A 13,331-nucleotide genomic window follows, 5' to 3' on the forward strand; every position below is an offset into this window, starting at 1 on the left:
CATAATTTCCCATCTGATTTACAAGAAACTAATTACTGCAACAGATCTGCACCTACAGCCTTCAGACATCCATCCATGGGGATATGGAGGTTCCCCTATTGCCATAAATTGATATTTCACTGCTGTCCTGGAATACAAAGGATGTACTGCAGAAGGGAACGTGAATGTGTCACAGAAAGGGATCTCAATATTGGTCTGGAAATATTAGAAAGATCTACAGATTGTGTTGATCCATATAGCACAGAACCCATACTATAGATATTGGAACATCCATATGCTGATATGATTGCTGATTTCTCAGATGTTTTTGCTGATACTCCTGGCACTGCCATATATTTCAAACATAAAATTCTGATGAAGGCAAATGCAATACCTGTACAACGCAAAGTGAGTAACGTACCCATAGCATTGCAGTGCTCACAGAGAGGAGTTTTCAAGACTACAGCATGCTGACATCAGAGATCCTGCTGATTCATCAGACTGATTGTTTGGCGGTGCCAATCTCCTTATAAGCAAAACTGACCAAAATTGCCCATGAAGGTCACCTGGGCATGAGCTTGACTAAAAGGTTAATTAGAGAAAGTTTTAGGTGGCCAGGTATGGACAAACACATTGAAGATATGATCAGGCACTGTATGGCTTCTGCTGTATTTGACAAGTTGCAGAAGACTTTTGCCACCCCCTTGACTCCAGTAGAGTATTCCAATAGTCCCTGGGAAGAACTTGCTCTGAATGTAATGGGGCCTTTTGATAATCAACCCACAAACTAAAGATTTGTTATAGTGGTGGTGCATTATTATTCCAGGTAGCCAGAAGTTTCATTAGCTGACAACATTATCATAAACAAGGTGATCCAATTCATGGCTGCAGTTTTTGTGAGAGAAGGTCTTCCTAGTAAATGACAATGGGATATAGCTCATTTTATTTGAAATGGAGCAATAACCATTGCATAACCATTGGATAAAACACAAGACTCTTTCCTTATACCATCCTTGAGGGAATGATTTAGTGGACAGATTAGTGAAAGTTCACAACTGGCGACTACACAGCAACAATCCTGGAAAGAGGCAATCCATGAGACTCTTATTTGCTTTTCAAACTACTCATTTCACTACAGGAAAATCACCTTCTGAACTGCTAAGAGGATGCAGTTGATTGATTGATTGATTGATTGATCTCTCAGCGACTTTTGACACTATTGATCATGCTATCCTTCTCGACTGCCTGTGTGGGTTGGGTATCGGGGGCACTGTTTTACAGTGGCTCCGTTCATACCTTAGCGGGTGTGTCCAGTCGGTATGCATGGAGGACAGGTGTTCTGACCCATGGCCACTCCTTTATGGAGTTCCCCAGGGCTCAGTTCTTGCCCCTATCCTTTTAAACATCTATATTAAGCTTCTGGGTCAGGTCATTTGCCAGTTTGGGGTGAGATTCCATCAATACGCTGATGATACTCAGCTGTACTCTGCCATCCCAGACCATGCTGAGGATGCCGTTTCTGTGCTTTCTCGATGTGTGGAAGCTGTTAAGATTTGGATGACTCAAAATAAGCTCAGACTAAATCCCAATAAGACTGAGCTGCTCTTATTTAGCCCTTGTACCAGCCAACAGTTGGATCCAAACCTTTTTTTGGATGGGGTGGCGCTGCTCCCAAAGGAACTTGTCCATGACTTGGAGGTTCTTTTGGACTCGCACCTCTGCTTGAACAACAGGTGGAGGCTGCGGCTAGAAGTGCATTTGCTCAGCTTCATCTGGTTCACCAGTTACACCTTTATATTGATAGGCAGGCACTAACGACTGTGACTCATGCCCTTGTCATTTCCCACTTAGATTACTGTAATACACTTTACCTAGGGTTACCTTTGAAGATGATCGGGAAGCTTCAGTAGGTCCAGAATGCAACGGCCCACCTACTTATGGGTGCCAAAAGATATGATAGGGTAACACCTCTCCTGCAGTTGCTGCACTGGTTACCCATTTGCTTCCAAATTGAATTAAAAGTCCCGGTTGTTACCTTCAAAGCCTTGTGGGGTTTGGCACCTGTTTACCTACAGAATTGCCTCTTCCATCCAGTTACATCCCGTCCTGTTAGATCATTTCAGATGGCCCTTTTATCTGTCCCTAATTTTTGAGAGGTTTGGAGTTCTAGGGCCCGCTAAAGGGCTTTTTCGGTTGCTGCCCCATATCTTTGGAATTCTCTTCCCCTTCAGATTCATCTCGCCCTTTTAACGGTCTTTAAATTCTTACTGAAGACCTTTCTTTTCCGCCAGGCATTTGCCCTGTAGTTTACTTCCATTATCTATTTTAGTTTGCAATTTTTAATGTAATTTTTAATTGTAATTTTAAATGTTACCTTATTTACATGTTATTGTACACTGCCTGGAGTCTTTGGAGTGGGCGGTATATTAAATGTGTCAAATAAATAAATAAATAAATTGCTGTCAAGTCTTTGTCGACTCTCAGCGACCACATAGATGCAAAGCTACCACCAAACTTACACAATAGCAGCAACTGATAGAGCTTTCCATGCTACCTCACCCTGAGGATGCAGAGATCTGTGATCGGGAGCAACAAAAAATATAAACAGGGTGCGAAGCAGCACACATTTTAGGGAGGAACTTTGTTCGAGTATGGCTGCCTTATAAAGTGAGGAAGGCATGTTCCCAATATTCTGGACCAAAACCAATAATTGAATCTGAGGAGATTCTGTCATATTGGATGACAGAGAGAAATGGAACAGTTTGAGACTTTCCAGCATGCATTCTATGAGAAAAGAGGGACGGGATTCTGATCTCGAGAGAGGAACTGGAGAGGACTTTGATTTTGCCTCTAGTTTTGACCTCACATGGGAGAGGCTGATGAAAGTGATGGACAATCCTCTTTACCAGAAAGAACTTTAGTAACTGCTGCTGTGCCAGAGAACTTAAGAATTATGAGAAGTGTGCATGACAGGAGACCATCTAAAAGACTTCAAGTTTTTGTTACTGAATTCAATTCTGGTTGTTATACATGATAGGGATGTGTTGTATTATCTCCAGTATATTTTTATGTTTTGTTTAGAAATTTGTCCCAGTGGGGATCTTGTAGAGAGTGTATGGTGGGTGGAGGGGTCAAAAGGGAAAAAGGGAAGGAGAAAATGGAGTTGTTTTTGAATAAACTCTTAGTTAAATCTGTATAAGATTACTGTTTGTTTTTGAGGGATGCTGCTATAAAACAATGTTTTTGCAGTGCAAGAGGCACCACAAAAAGGGGGGGCATGATGTTCATGTATTGAACTTAAGGCCTTGCTGACCTTGCTATAGTCCTGATTTCTTTGGTGCTGAAACTGCTAATATTCAGAGGGAAAGTATTTGCTTTGAACAATAAATGTTTTACGCAACAGAGAGAGCTAGCATCACAGAGCTATTAATCAGGCATGAAAGTGGATTTAACTCTCAGATTCAGATGAAAGGGCAACTGAAATTAGGTTTTGAAACAACTGAGGACTGAAAATAGTAGATTGGATTTCAGCTTTTAGGGATTCTTTTAAATTGCACCCAGGAATGGCTTACTCTTACATTCTAATTAATTGTTTCCTACTTGCACAGTTCGTTGCTTTGAAAGAGAAACATGTCAGCACCAGTGTTTTAGTTGTTGAATGGGAAAGTGTCACCCTCTTCCATCATACAACTACAATCTGAAATTTTGCTAAATCTTCTCTTAAACAGTGATTGCCCCAATCAATGGTCTGATATATGGGAATGAAGGTAAAATAACCGATATATTCCAACCTATTGTCAGAATTTTTTGCATGTCTGCATTTGTTACTTTGATTCCAGTTTTTCTTTTTGTATAGTGAGCAAATTTTACTTTTAATTCTGATAGTTTAACTGTCTGATAATGCTCTTCAGTGGGAGTTGTAAAAAAAATAAATTAGTTGATTAATTTCCTAACCAGTTACATTTACATTATAAATGTCCTTTACATTTAAATGGACTTGAATATTGAACTCAAGGTGCCTTTTTAGCCTGTTTTCTGGTAGGCTTATGAGATCACCTGGCATTCTGTGTGTGTGCCCCCCCCCCCGCCATCAATTTTGCAATGCCTGGACCAATATGAACAAAATCGGATACAGTTGTGGAGACACATAGGGACACCTCAACGGCATAGTTTGTGATGATGTCATCCATCTCAGTTCAAGATGGCAGAAGGCTAAACTTCTGAGGCGCAATTGGGCTAACTTGTGAACTGCCTAACCGATTTGAACCAATTTTGCTACAGCTGTAAGGACATATAGGGATGCTTCAATGACATAGTTTGCTATGATGTCATCTACCCCAATCCAAGAAGGTGGATGTGTGAACATTTGAGGTGCAAGAGGGCTTACTTGTGGACTGTCTAACCCATGGTACAGTTGTAATGAGTGACACCCAGGGACAACAGTGGCATAGTTTGTGATGATGTCATCCACTCCAGTTCAAGGTGGCAGACACATAAACTTTTGAAGTGCAAGTGGGCTAACCTGTGACCCACGAACCCAATTTGAACCAAATTTGATTCAGCTGTTGGGGGCACATAGGGATGCCAAGATGGCATAGTTTGTAATGATGTCCACCCCAATCCAAAATGGTGGACGCATAAACATTTGTGGCGCAAGAGAGCTAACTTGTGGACCTCAATTTGAATCAAATTTAGTCCATTTGTAGAGATAATGAAAGGAAAGTAGGCAGATTAGTTCTTATTAAAATTTAAGAAACAAAAGCTACTCACTTTGTTAGTAGGACAGACCATCATTATAAATTCCCTATTGATGTAACACACCAAAACACTAATGGCCTAAACCACCACCCGAGTGTTTTGTGACCTCTCTGCTTAAAATTAGCCACCAGAGATTCATCTAAAAAGGTTTATTTGCTTAATCAATTAAAACTTGCATTCCAGAAAGGTCTAGTAGTTAGAGTGTTAGAACTGGATTCAAATTCCTGTTCAGTCACAAAATTTACTGGATGACCTTGGAGAAGCCACTATCTCTTAAACCAGGGCTTGACAAATCCAGGAAGTCAAGGCAGCTAGATACTCAGAGGTAGAGTTATTTAATGACATCTTTATTGGTTCCAGGGAGCCTTGTTTCTGTTTGAAGTTTGTTACTGAGGGATAAAGGGGTGTCCATAATGTCTGTTTCTAAATCAGATATTTTTGTTGTGTCCATTGTCTGGCAACTAAGTCTTTGAGCTGGCTCCTAGATCCAAAGAAAACTTGTCAAGGCCTGTTTTAAACTAGCCTACCTTAGAAGATTGTTGTGTAAATACATAAGGGAAGGTGAAGGCATTGTTCTGTGTTCTTTAGAGGAGGGGTGGGATAAAAATGTAATAATGTTTGGGATCTTTTGGCTATTTGTCCTGAACATCCCTTTCCAGAGTTGCTATCTCTGACTGAGGTTAGGTTTGCCAACTCTTACTGAAAGTAGTCATGGAGATTCCTCCCCCCTCCCCCACTATTTTTCACAATAGCAAGCCATCTCCAAGATTACTTTGAATAATCACCTGAAAATTGATGCTGATTCTTGGAGACTCCAAGCCAATCCTGGAGGTTTGGCAACCCTATGCACAGAATCCCTAAATACTTTTTAAAAAAACACTGCACATTTTCAGCAGTGATTTTTCATGCCATGTTTAGGTTTTGTGGATAATTTAGCTGGCTTGTAGAATTTTTATTTGAGACAGCCCTTTATTTCTCCATATAATCTTATTCTAGAGTTTTCTTACATAAGGGGAAAAATATTTATTGGACTTGTGTTTGTTAGCCAGTCTTTGTAAAAGAAGAAACCAACAATATGCTTAGCCGTATAAAACATTTAGCACCACAGAAAATACAGTAGTTTCTCCTTCTCATTCTTTCACTGAACTTTTGACTTCTAGAATGGGCATGGAAGAAGGGGTGGGGGCATGTATTCTACTTTGGTGAGACCTGAGAGCCACATTTTCCATGGAGCATATACATCACTCCCAAGGGGAGATGCAGGCATTCCATCTTTGCATGTTATGCCAGAAGCGTGAAAGGGAATGCCTGAATGACCTCTGTGTAAACTGCTTTGATAACTTTTTTTGTTGAATGGTGGTATATAAATATCCTTAATAAAAATAATATATGAAGCTGTTCTGACTAGAATGAAAATTGTTGATTTATTTCCTAAGGTACAATACTGGAAACTTTAGTTTAGATACCTTCAAATCAGGGTCTGAGAATATATCTTGTGAATGTGAAGCATCAAATAGACAGTTCCACCCTTTGCTTTGTTATTTTGTTAAATAAAGCTTATTTTGTTAAATAAAGCTTGAAAGTAGATGTCTTTCTGTTATAGAGATTTCATTACAAATTTTCTGCAGGAATAATTCCAAAGAAAATTGCAGTGCAGAATAAGTATTCACTTGCTATGTGTGAAGAGACTTGTTTCCAGTAAAAATACTTAAATATTTCTGAATTGTGTGCATTTTGACAACTTAAGAAAGATTGTTATAACATTTTTATATCACTATGCATATACAAATATGCATTTGTATGTGTATTAATAGTAGTTAGCAAACACAGATCATGCAAAAGTATAAAATTCATGAATTATATTTTGTACTGGTAGAAGCAGTATCTCTACAAATACTTTAAAAATCAGGTAGAAATATCATGTTGCTCTTGGCTGCCACAAGGTGGAAAAAAATGAGCCTTTAGGGACTTTTTAAAAGTTGTCAGATTGGGAGGCACTTGTTTCAGCAGGAACCACATTCTAGAGTCTCAGGGCAGCAACAAAAAATGCTCATTGCTGGGTAACTTAGCTGGTGACACATTTTGCCTTGTATGACTCAAGCAGGAAAAGTTTACATCCCCCCCCCCGCTAGAATGAATTGGTGTCTAGTGGCAAGGAAGTTTGTGTGTGTGTGTGTAATAAAAATATAATATCTATCTTCTATATATTTAATTCTCTAAGGCATACCCATGGTTAATCTCATGTATGGCAGCTCTCGCAAAAGTTTGGGGAGCTGCCGGATAGGCTAGCCACGGGACGGGTGTGAGAGGGGGAAATGGTGGCAGCGGCCAAAGAAAACTGTGCCAGACAAAATGGCGGTGGGCCACACAGGTGGGCAAAACGGCAGGTGATGGGCAGGAGGGTGGGCGGGCAAAATGGCGATGACGGCAGCCGGGGAAGAAGATGGTGTTGATGGCTGGCCAGTGGGCGGACCAGCAGACAGGGGATGGGTGGGAGAGAAAACAATGGCGGTCAGCTAGCGGGGGAGGTAGCTAGAGGGGGCAGGGAGCTAAGGTGCAGATGCTTTGCGCCCGACCCAGCTAGTTTTATATTTATTTTTAGATAAATAGATATAGATATAGTGTTTGGATCCAGAGTTAACCACTTTCTTTATTTCATAGAATATATATATCACTTATTTCACATAAATATACAAAGCTTTTTGTGGATCTCGGGAAGTAGAAGGAGGTACCATGGTTCCTGCCTATATGTGGCCTCAGTAGAAAAAGGCAAGGAAGGGTGCAGGAGCGGGGACATCAGCACCTTCTACCCCATCTCTCTCCACTGACGCCACTGGCTTGTCCATCCTGTCCTTCCTAATACAGTGTGCTTTGCCCTTTGTTTCCTCCTTCCCCTTCTCAACACTGACTAGCTCTTTAAATACCAGCTGGCAAGCCTTGCAAGGTGTCAGGCACCTGTCTCTTAAAAGCTCACTCCCTTACATGAGTGACCAGCACTGGAACATCTCTGAGCTTGCCTGCTTTCCAGACTCTTGTCTGTCCTGCCTTTCAGCTTTGGGATCTGCCAGCATGCCATCGCCACAGTCAGTCCTTCATGTAGTGTCTGTGCTTTGTTAGTCTCTATTTGTTCCTTTTTATTTACATATATTCTCAGGAGATCTTTCTTTGTTTTTTTCTTTTTGCAGACAGACCACCTACAGAAAACACAAGGGCCATATTACCAAGGATTTGAAATAGTTATATCTTGCTGGATACAAGCAAATAGACAATGATGCTCCAACCATCTGCTCAAGCTTCTTGAGAAAAAGTCTGCAGTGGAAACATCATGAAAAGTAATGCAGATGGCCAGTGTTGTTGTTTTTTAACCTGTACTTAAGATCAAACTCCTTCTGTCCTATGAAAATTCAGCATATATTGTTAGCATTTAAATTTTGAAAAATTAAGTAGAATAGCTAATCCCAAAATGATAATCCTGGAAATGTTATTATCTTATTTTCCCTAAACAACAGGAGGAAGAATTTAAATGCTACATGCCTATCTTGATATATAATTTTTTTTTTTTTTGGTTACTTTATTTTTTCTTGGGAAGGTAAACAACAGAATTTGGGATCAGAAATTTACACTGACCATTCATTCTTCAATGATGAAGTTGGCTAATATACATTTTATTAGGGTTGGAGGGAAAGAGCTCTGCTTGTGTTTTCATTTGAAATTATACAAGTATCGGAGGCTTTAAAGGGAGGTCACCTCCATGGCATATAAATGCCTGCCCCACACATACACACTTTGTGGAAGGAGAATAGCCTTCTTCCTTTCCCATTGCCTACTGACATATTATATCCCTATAAAACTGATCAGATTTCCTCCCTGCTTTATAGTTATATATCATTCTGAATGACTATAGTTGATGAAGCATGATTAGGATGGCAATTCATAATTAGGTGTATGTACTAATTATTCTTTGGAGATCTGTGTCTTGGAATACAGTGTCCTCGTTTGCCAATTGATCAAATAACTGTTTTTCTCTTTCATTTGATGAATAACTTTCATCAAATAACTGCTTTTCTATGACATCTCTTAAAATATCCATTGTGCTAAAGGATGTTCAACATGAAATCAAGATAATTGCTTGGATTTCAAACTTCATGGTCAGATACGTTTAGTGGGCAGATACTGCATTTGTTTTCTCCTATAAAATCTTTCAGGTACATGACAAGCTCTCCTTTACTTTTTTGGAGAAGGAATCCTAATACAACAGCCACATTATATTGTGTTGCATGCATACAGCAATGGGAACCAAAGCATACCATGCTGCAGATCAAGGCCAAGAGGGTTCCACGACAATAAGCCTAAAACTGTTGCTCACAAGCTGCTCGCATATTAGTGATATTCTGGCTTGTGTATACAGAAACAGAAGTAGTGAACAGTGACAAATTTCAAGAGGGTTTATATGATGTTTGCCTCTAGCTTGTAATTTTGGCAGTTCTTGCATTATATAAACCTATAACTTGGATTTTTAATGACAACTTAGAGCAACTCTAGTGCTCTTGCAGTGATTCAGAAAGAATATTTAATGGCTCTATTTTAAGCATTTCATTGTAATTGCTATGTGGTAAATGCATGTGAGTGATAAAATGTACTTTTGATTTATTTTTTTTAATGTGAATAAGGGTTCTCCCAAATGTTATTCCTGGTCACACTTTGGTCATTGACCAAAGACTTGTAAATCTTGTTTGATTGATTATCTTGAAAGTGAAAGTATCCTGTATAGCTGCACTTTTGTATTCCTCTTCCACCTTTACCCCAGATAAATGGTTAGTTGTTCATGGTTGAATAACTAGTCTCCTTGAACCCTTTTATCACCACCGATACAGCCCATAGCTAAATGGCATGCACTCCGGCCTCCTTTACTGAGCCGCCACCAAGTGGGCAGCATGGTAAAGGAGGCAGGAGCGCATGCACTTCAGTTATGGGCTGCATGGTGGGGTGAGCAGCAGCATGTGCATTGCACTTGGGCAGGCAAGCAGACCCTTTCACTACCTCTCTCGCCGCCCCCTGCTGCCCCTTCACAGGAGCCAGAACCACGGTTTTGGGTTCATGTGTACCCCTATTCTTTAGTCTGCGCAGCCACTGGCAGTAATGACATGTTTAGTGATAATATTGTTCTACTGTAAAAGAAAGGTGAAATATCTGTCTTTTCCTGCAAAATATTGGCTGACATCCAGACTAATTCTCTGCTGACATTCTAGGGTTTTCCATTGTGCAAGGGTGTATATGCAGTTGGGGTGATCTTGCTTTCCTCTGCAGCTGCTTGTGCCTCCCAAAACTGGATGGACCTTCAGCAAGATAGTTTGGGAGGCACAGGTGACTTCTATGGGAAGGGGAGAGTGCCAGAACTGGCCTCACCCACCTCACATAAAGGAAAATCCTGGCGTGTCAGCAGAGGATTAGTATGAATATTTACTGATCTCTTAAGTAATAATGTGATGTTACTTTTTTATAGAATTAAATGGGTTTATATTTTAAACAACCTTCTTCTTAACTGATCATTAGCTTTTTTTCCCTGTTAAAAGAAGTGTAGTTACAGGAGGTTGCTAAATTTTAGCATACTAGAATGTCAGACAAAATATTATGGAAGAAAAGATTCCCCTTAGGGCTTTTTTCTCAATGTACCAATGTGACATGTCGGCATTCAATATGGAAGTCTCAACAGCCCTTTTCTCAAGAAAGTAAGGATCATAAAGCGAATGTTTCTATTTTTGCTTGCTGTATTGCCTGCAGCAGCATCTTAGAGCAAGCAATGCAATGAGCATGAATAGCACAAGAAAGAAAACACACAGAAAATCTGCACTGCCTCTGATAACTTTCAATTCCTGACCATTTCCCTCATAATCATATGTTTCTCTCATAGTGGAATAGACTTTATTATGATAGTTTTCTTACTGGTAGCTAAATTTATATCCAAATAGTAGCAGGGGTATCCAAACTGTTGAATCAATGCTTGGGTGGAGGAAACTTGATGAGGGACCCAGAACAACCCTATTGTCCAAGTACTTTGAAATAAAATGTCAAGAAACCATTGCTATGTGGGGCTTTTCTGGCCATTGCATTAATTATGCTTGTGTCCTGGCCTTCCCCTAAGGAGCTCAAGGTAGTACACAGCAGCTTATCCAATTGTAGCCTCACAGGTTCTCTAGACATATTAGTTATATGAAAACATACTTTCCATTTCAGGATCAGTTTTAGGTGGGTGATGTAGGTAGTTCTTGCTATGCTATGTGATGCACAAACTTTAAAATTTAATACAGCCTTTTCTCATTTACCCAGTAAACATGGATACTCCTGCACCAACTGAAGTTGACTTAGTACAGCCCACCATGCAAGTTCTTTATATTTCAGATTTTACAATTGTCTATAGCATTAGACTGTTCTCTTAAATGTTAGATAAAATCAAAACATACACTAGTATGTGAATTATAATTATGCAACGATGTCCTAATCCAGCCAGCGTGGTGTAGTGGTTAGAGTGCTGGACTAGGACGGGGGAGACCCGAGTTCAAATCCACATCCAGCCATGATACTAGCTGGGTGACTCTGGGCCAGTCACTTCTCTCTCAGCCTAACCTACGTCACAGGGTTGTTGTGAAAGAGAAACTCAAGTATGTAGTACACCGCTCTGGGCTCCTTGAAGGAAGAGCGGGATATAAATGTAAATAATAATAATAAGTAATAATAATTAACATTTTAAACAGAGGGCTAGAATGAAAGTGTTAAATATTATGATGAATATCTAGAGGCTTGCTCACTCACCTAGCTAAATTGTATAAGTTACTTTTATAGGGACATAGGGAGCTGCCTTATTCAGAGTCAGACCATTGGTTCATCTAGCTCAGTATTGTCTATAAAGACTGGCAGCAGCTTCTCCAAGGTTGCAGGCAGGAGTCTCTCTCAGCGCTATCTTGAAAATGCCATGGAGGAAACTTGGAACCTTCTGCACGCAAGCATGCAGGTGCTCTTCCCAGAGCAGCCCCATCCCCAAAGGGGAATATCTTACAGTGCTCACATGTAGCCTCCCATTCAGATGGGGAAGTCCCATTCATGTAAGACTGCTTTGCCGGATGGCAGCCCAGAGCCCACTTGTGTGCTTTGCTGGGCAGGAATGAAGGTGCATGTGATCTAGTGCTGTGATCTTGTCACTAGTGAATTTGCAAGATGTCATTTCATCCCTTGCTCTGAAACTGTTAGCCACAAGGCATAGGCAATCATTGGTATTTATTTTCCAGTGCTCTAGCCTGTATGTCTACCACCACCTTGTATCTCATTATAAGGGCTGTTAGAATGACCCTATTCCCTGTAGCACTACAGCAACTGCTTTCTGTAGGCTATTAAGGCAAAGGACAGAGTTCAACAACCCCATCTGTTGAGAGAAGGATAATGTTATTGTTGTGGTAGCACAAGTCTCTGCTTGTGCTGAAGCAGGGAGTAAAGTTCATTAAGTCCACCTCCAATTGTATTATAGCATTGTGGATCAGAAGTAATAATAAGTTTAACATGAACACATACAATCTGTTAAATAGTAAATTACATATTTTAAACATCATAGCTGATTATGCTGCTTTTTAAATTGCATATATGCTTTGTCAGAGTGTGTCTAAGAGACAAAAAGCATTCCTTCCTTTTCTTCCTTCTTTTTTGAAGCTGATAGAACGCCTGGTTTAAAAATAATCTAGCCTTAAGTTATTTTTGTACCATGATTAGATACTACTTTGCTTCATAAAGGGGACACAAATTGTGATCTGTAGAAGCTGTAGTTGAAAGTGATGGAACTGCATTTTTAAGGCAAACTATTTACTTGCATACGTTCCTGTCCTTAATTTAGCAAGATGGCTCACAGTGGCTACTACTTCTCTTCAGTGGCCAGAACCCAAAAATCCTGGAGTCTTGGAGTATGGAATGGAATATGCATCCCCATTTGCTGACTTTCCTGCAGGCCATATGCAACAGCTTGTTGTATGCAACTATCTCTGAACTGAATTGAAACAAGATGTAACCGATAATGCTGAATACCCACAAGATTTCCTTCTGATAAATACCCTTTGGTAGCCACTTTTGAGTACCTGATTGTATACTGGAGTTGGGGGGAGCACGGGAATTTGCTGAATTTTAGATGAAAATTCCATTTAAACATATTTTTTGTTTAAAAGGCAAACAGCTAGAACATGCAGTGTGTTTCACTCTGCCATCTTTGTGTGACAAAATGTTTGCACTTTTACTACAGCTGAATTCAAAATTGACAGTAATTTTCCAACTTTGAAAAGCATCTTCTAGATTGATTGTGCAGCATCATGTAATCAACGTGAGTAGCTTTACTTTTCCCACTACTGCTGTACTTAGCCTGTATTGTCTTTTTAGTCTCTTTAAGGACTTTTTAATTCTCCAGTTTTTTCACTTGAAGACTGTCATGTTAATCTAAGTCTCATGTAATATAGTTTCAGTAACTAGCAGAATGTGTGCTCTGCAACACTCCCTTTATTGTCAGCATGAACTCCATCAATAACAGATGGATGGAGATTGACTTTCATATCTTCATAGAC

At 39.9% G+C, this 13,331-nt stretch overlaps 1 protein-coding gene and 1 long non-coding RNA gene across 14 annotated transcripts in view; one reads left to right on the forward strand and one right to left on the reverse strand.

Moving 5' to 3' along the window:
- DLGAP1 (DLG associated protein 1) overlaps positions 1-13,331 on the forward strand; it is a 575,006-nt gene that overhangs the window by 125,847 nt on the left and 435,828 nt on the right. For 8 of the 9 annotated variants that reach the window (XM_053244145.1, XM_053244134.1, XM_053244133.1 and 5 more), the window contains one exon: positions 7,923-8,069. The gene's annotated coding sequence lies outside the window, so the exon portion shown is untranslated. Of the gene's footprint in view, positions 1-7,922; positions 8,070-13,015; positions 13,094-13,331 lie in introns of all 9 variants that reach the window. The other variant, XM_053244135.1, reaches the window with a different exon arrangement.
- Positions 7,370-13,331, reverse strand: part of LOC128322601 (uncharacterized) — a 156,098-nt gene continuing 150,136 nt past the window's right edge. For all 5 annotated transcript variants that reach the window (XR_008305809.1, XR_008305808.1, XR_008305807.1 and 2 more), the window contains one exon: positions 7,370-7,931. This is a non-coding gene — a long non-coding RNA (uncharacterized LOC128322601). The remainder of the gene's footprint in view (positions 7,932-13,331) is intronic.

The sequence above is a fragment of the Hemicordylus capensis genome, chromosome 4, assembly GCF_027244095.1.
Source record: "Hemicordylus capensis ecotype Gifberg chromosome 4, rHemCap1.1.pri, whole genome shotgun sequence".
NCBI classification, from domain to species: domain Eukaryota; kingdom Metazoa; phylum Chordata; class Lepidosauria; order Squamata; family Cordylidae; genus Hemicordylus; species Hemicordylus capensis.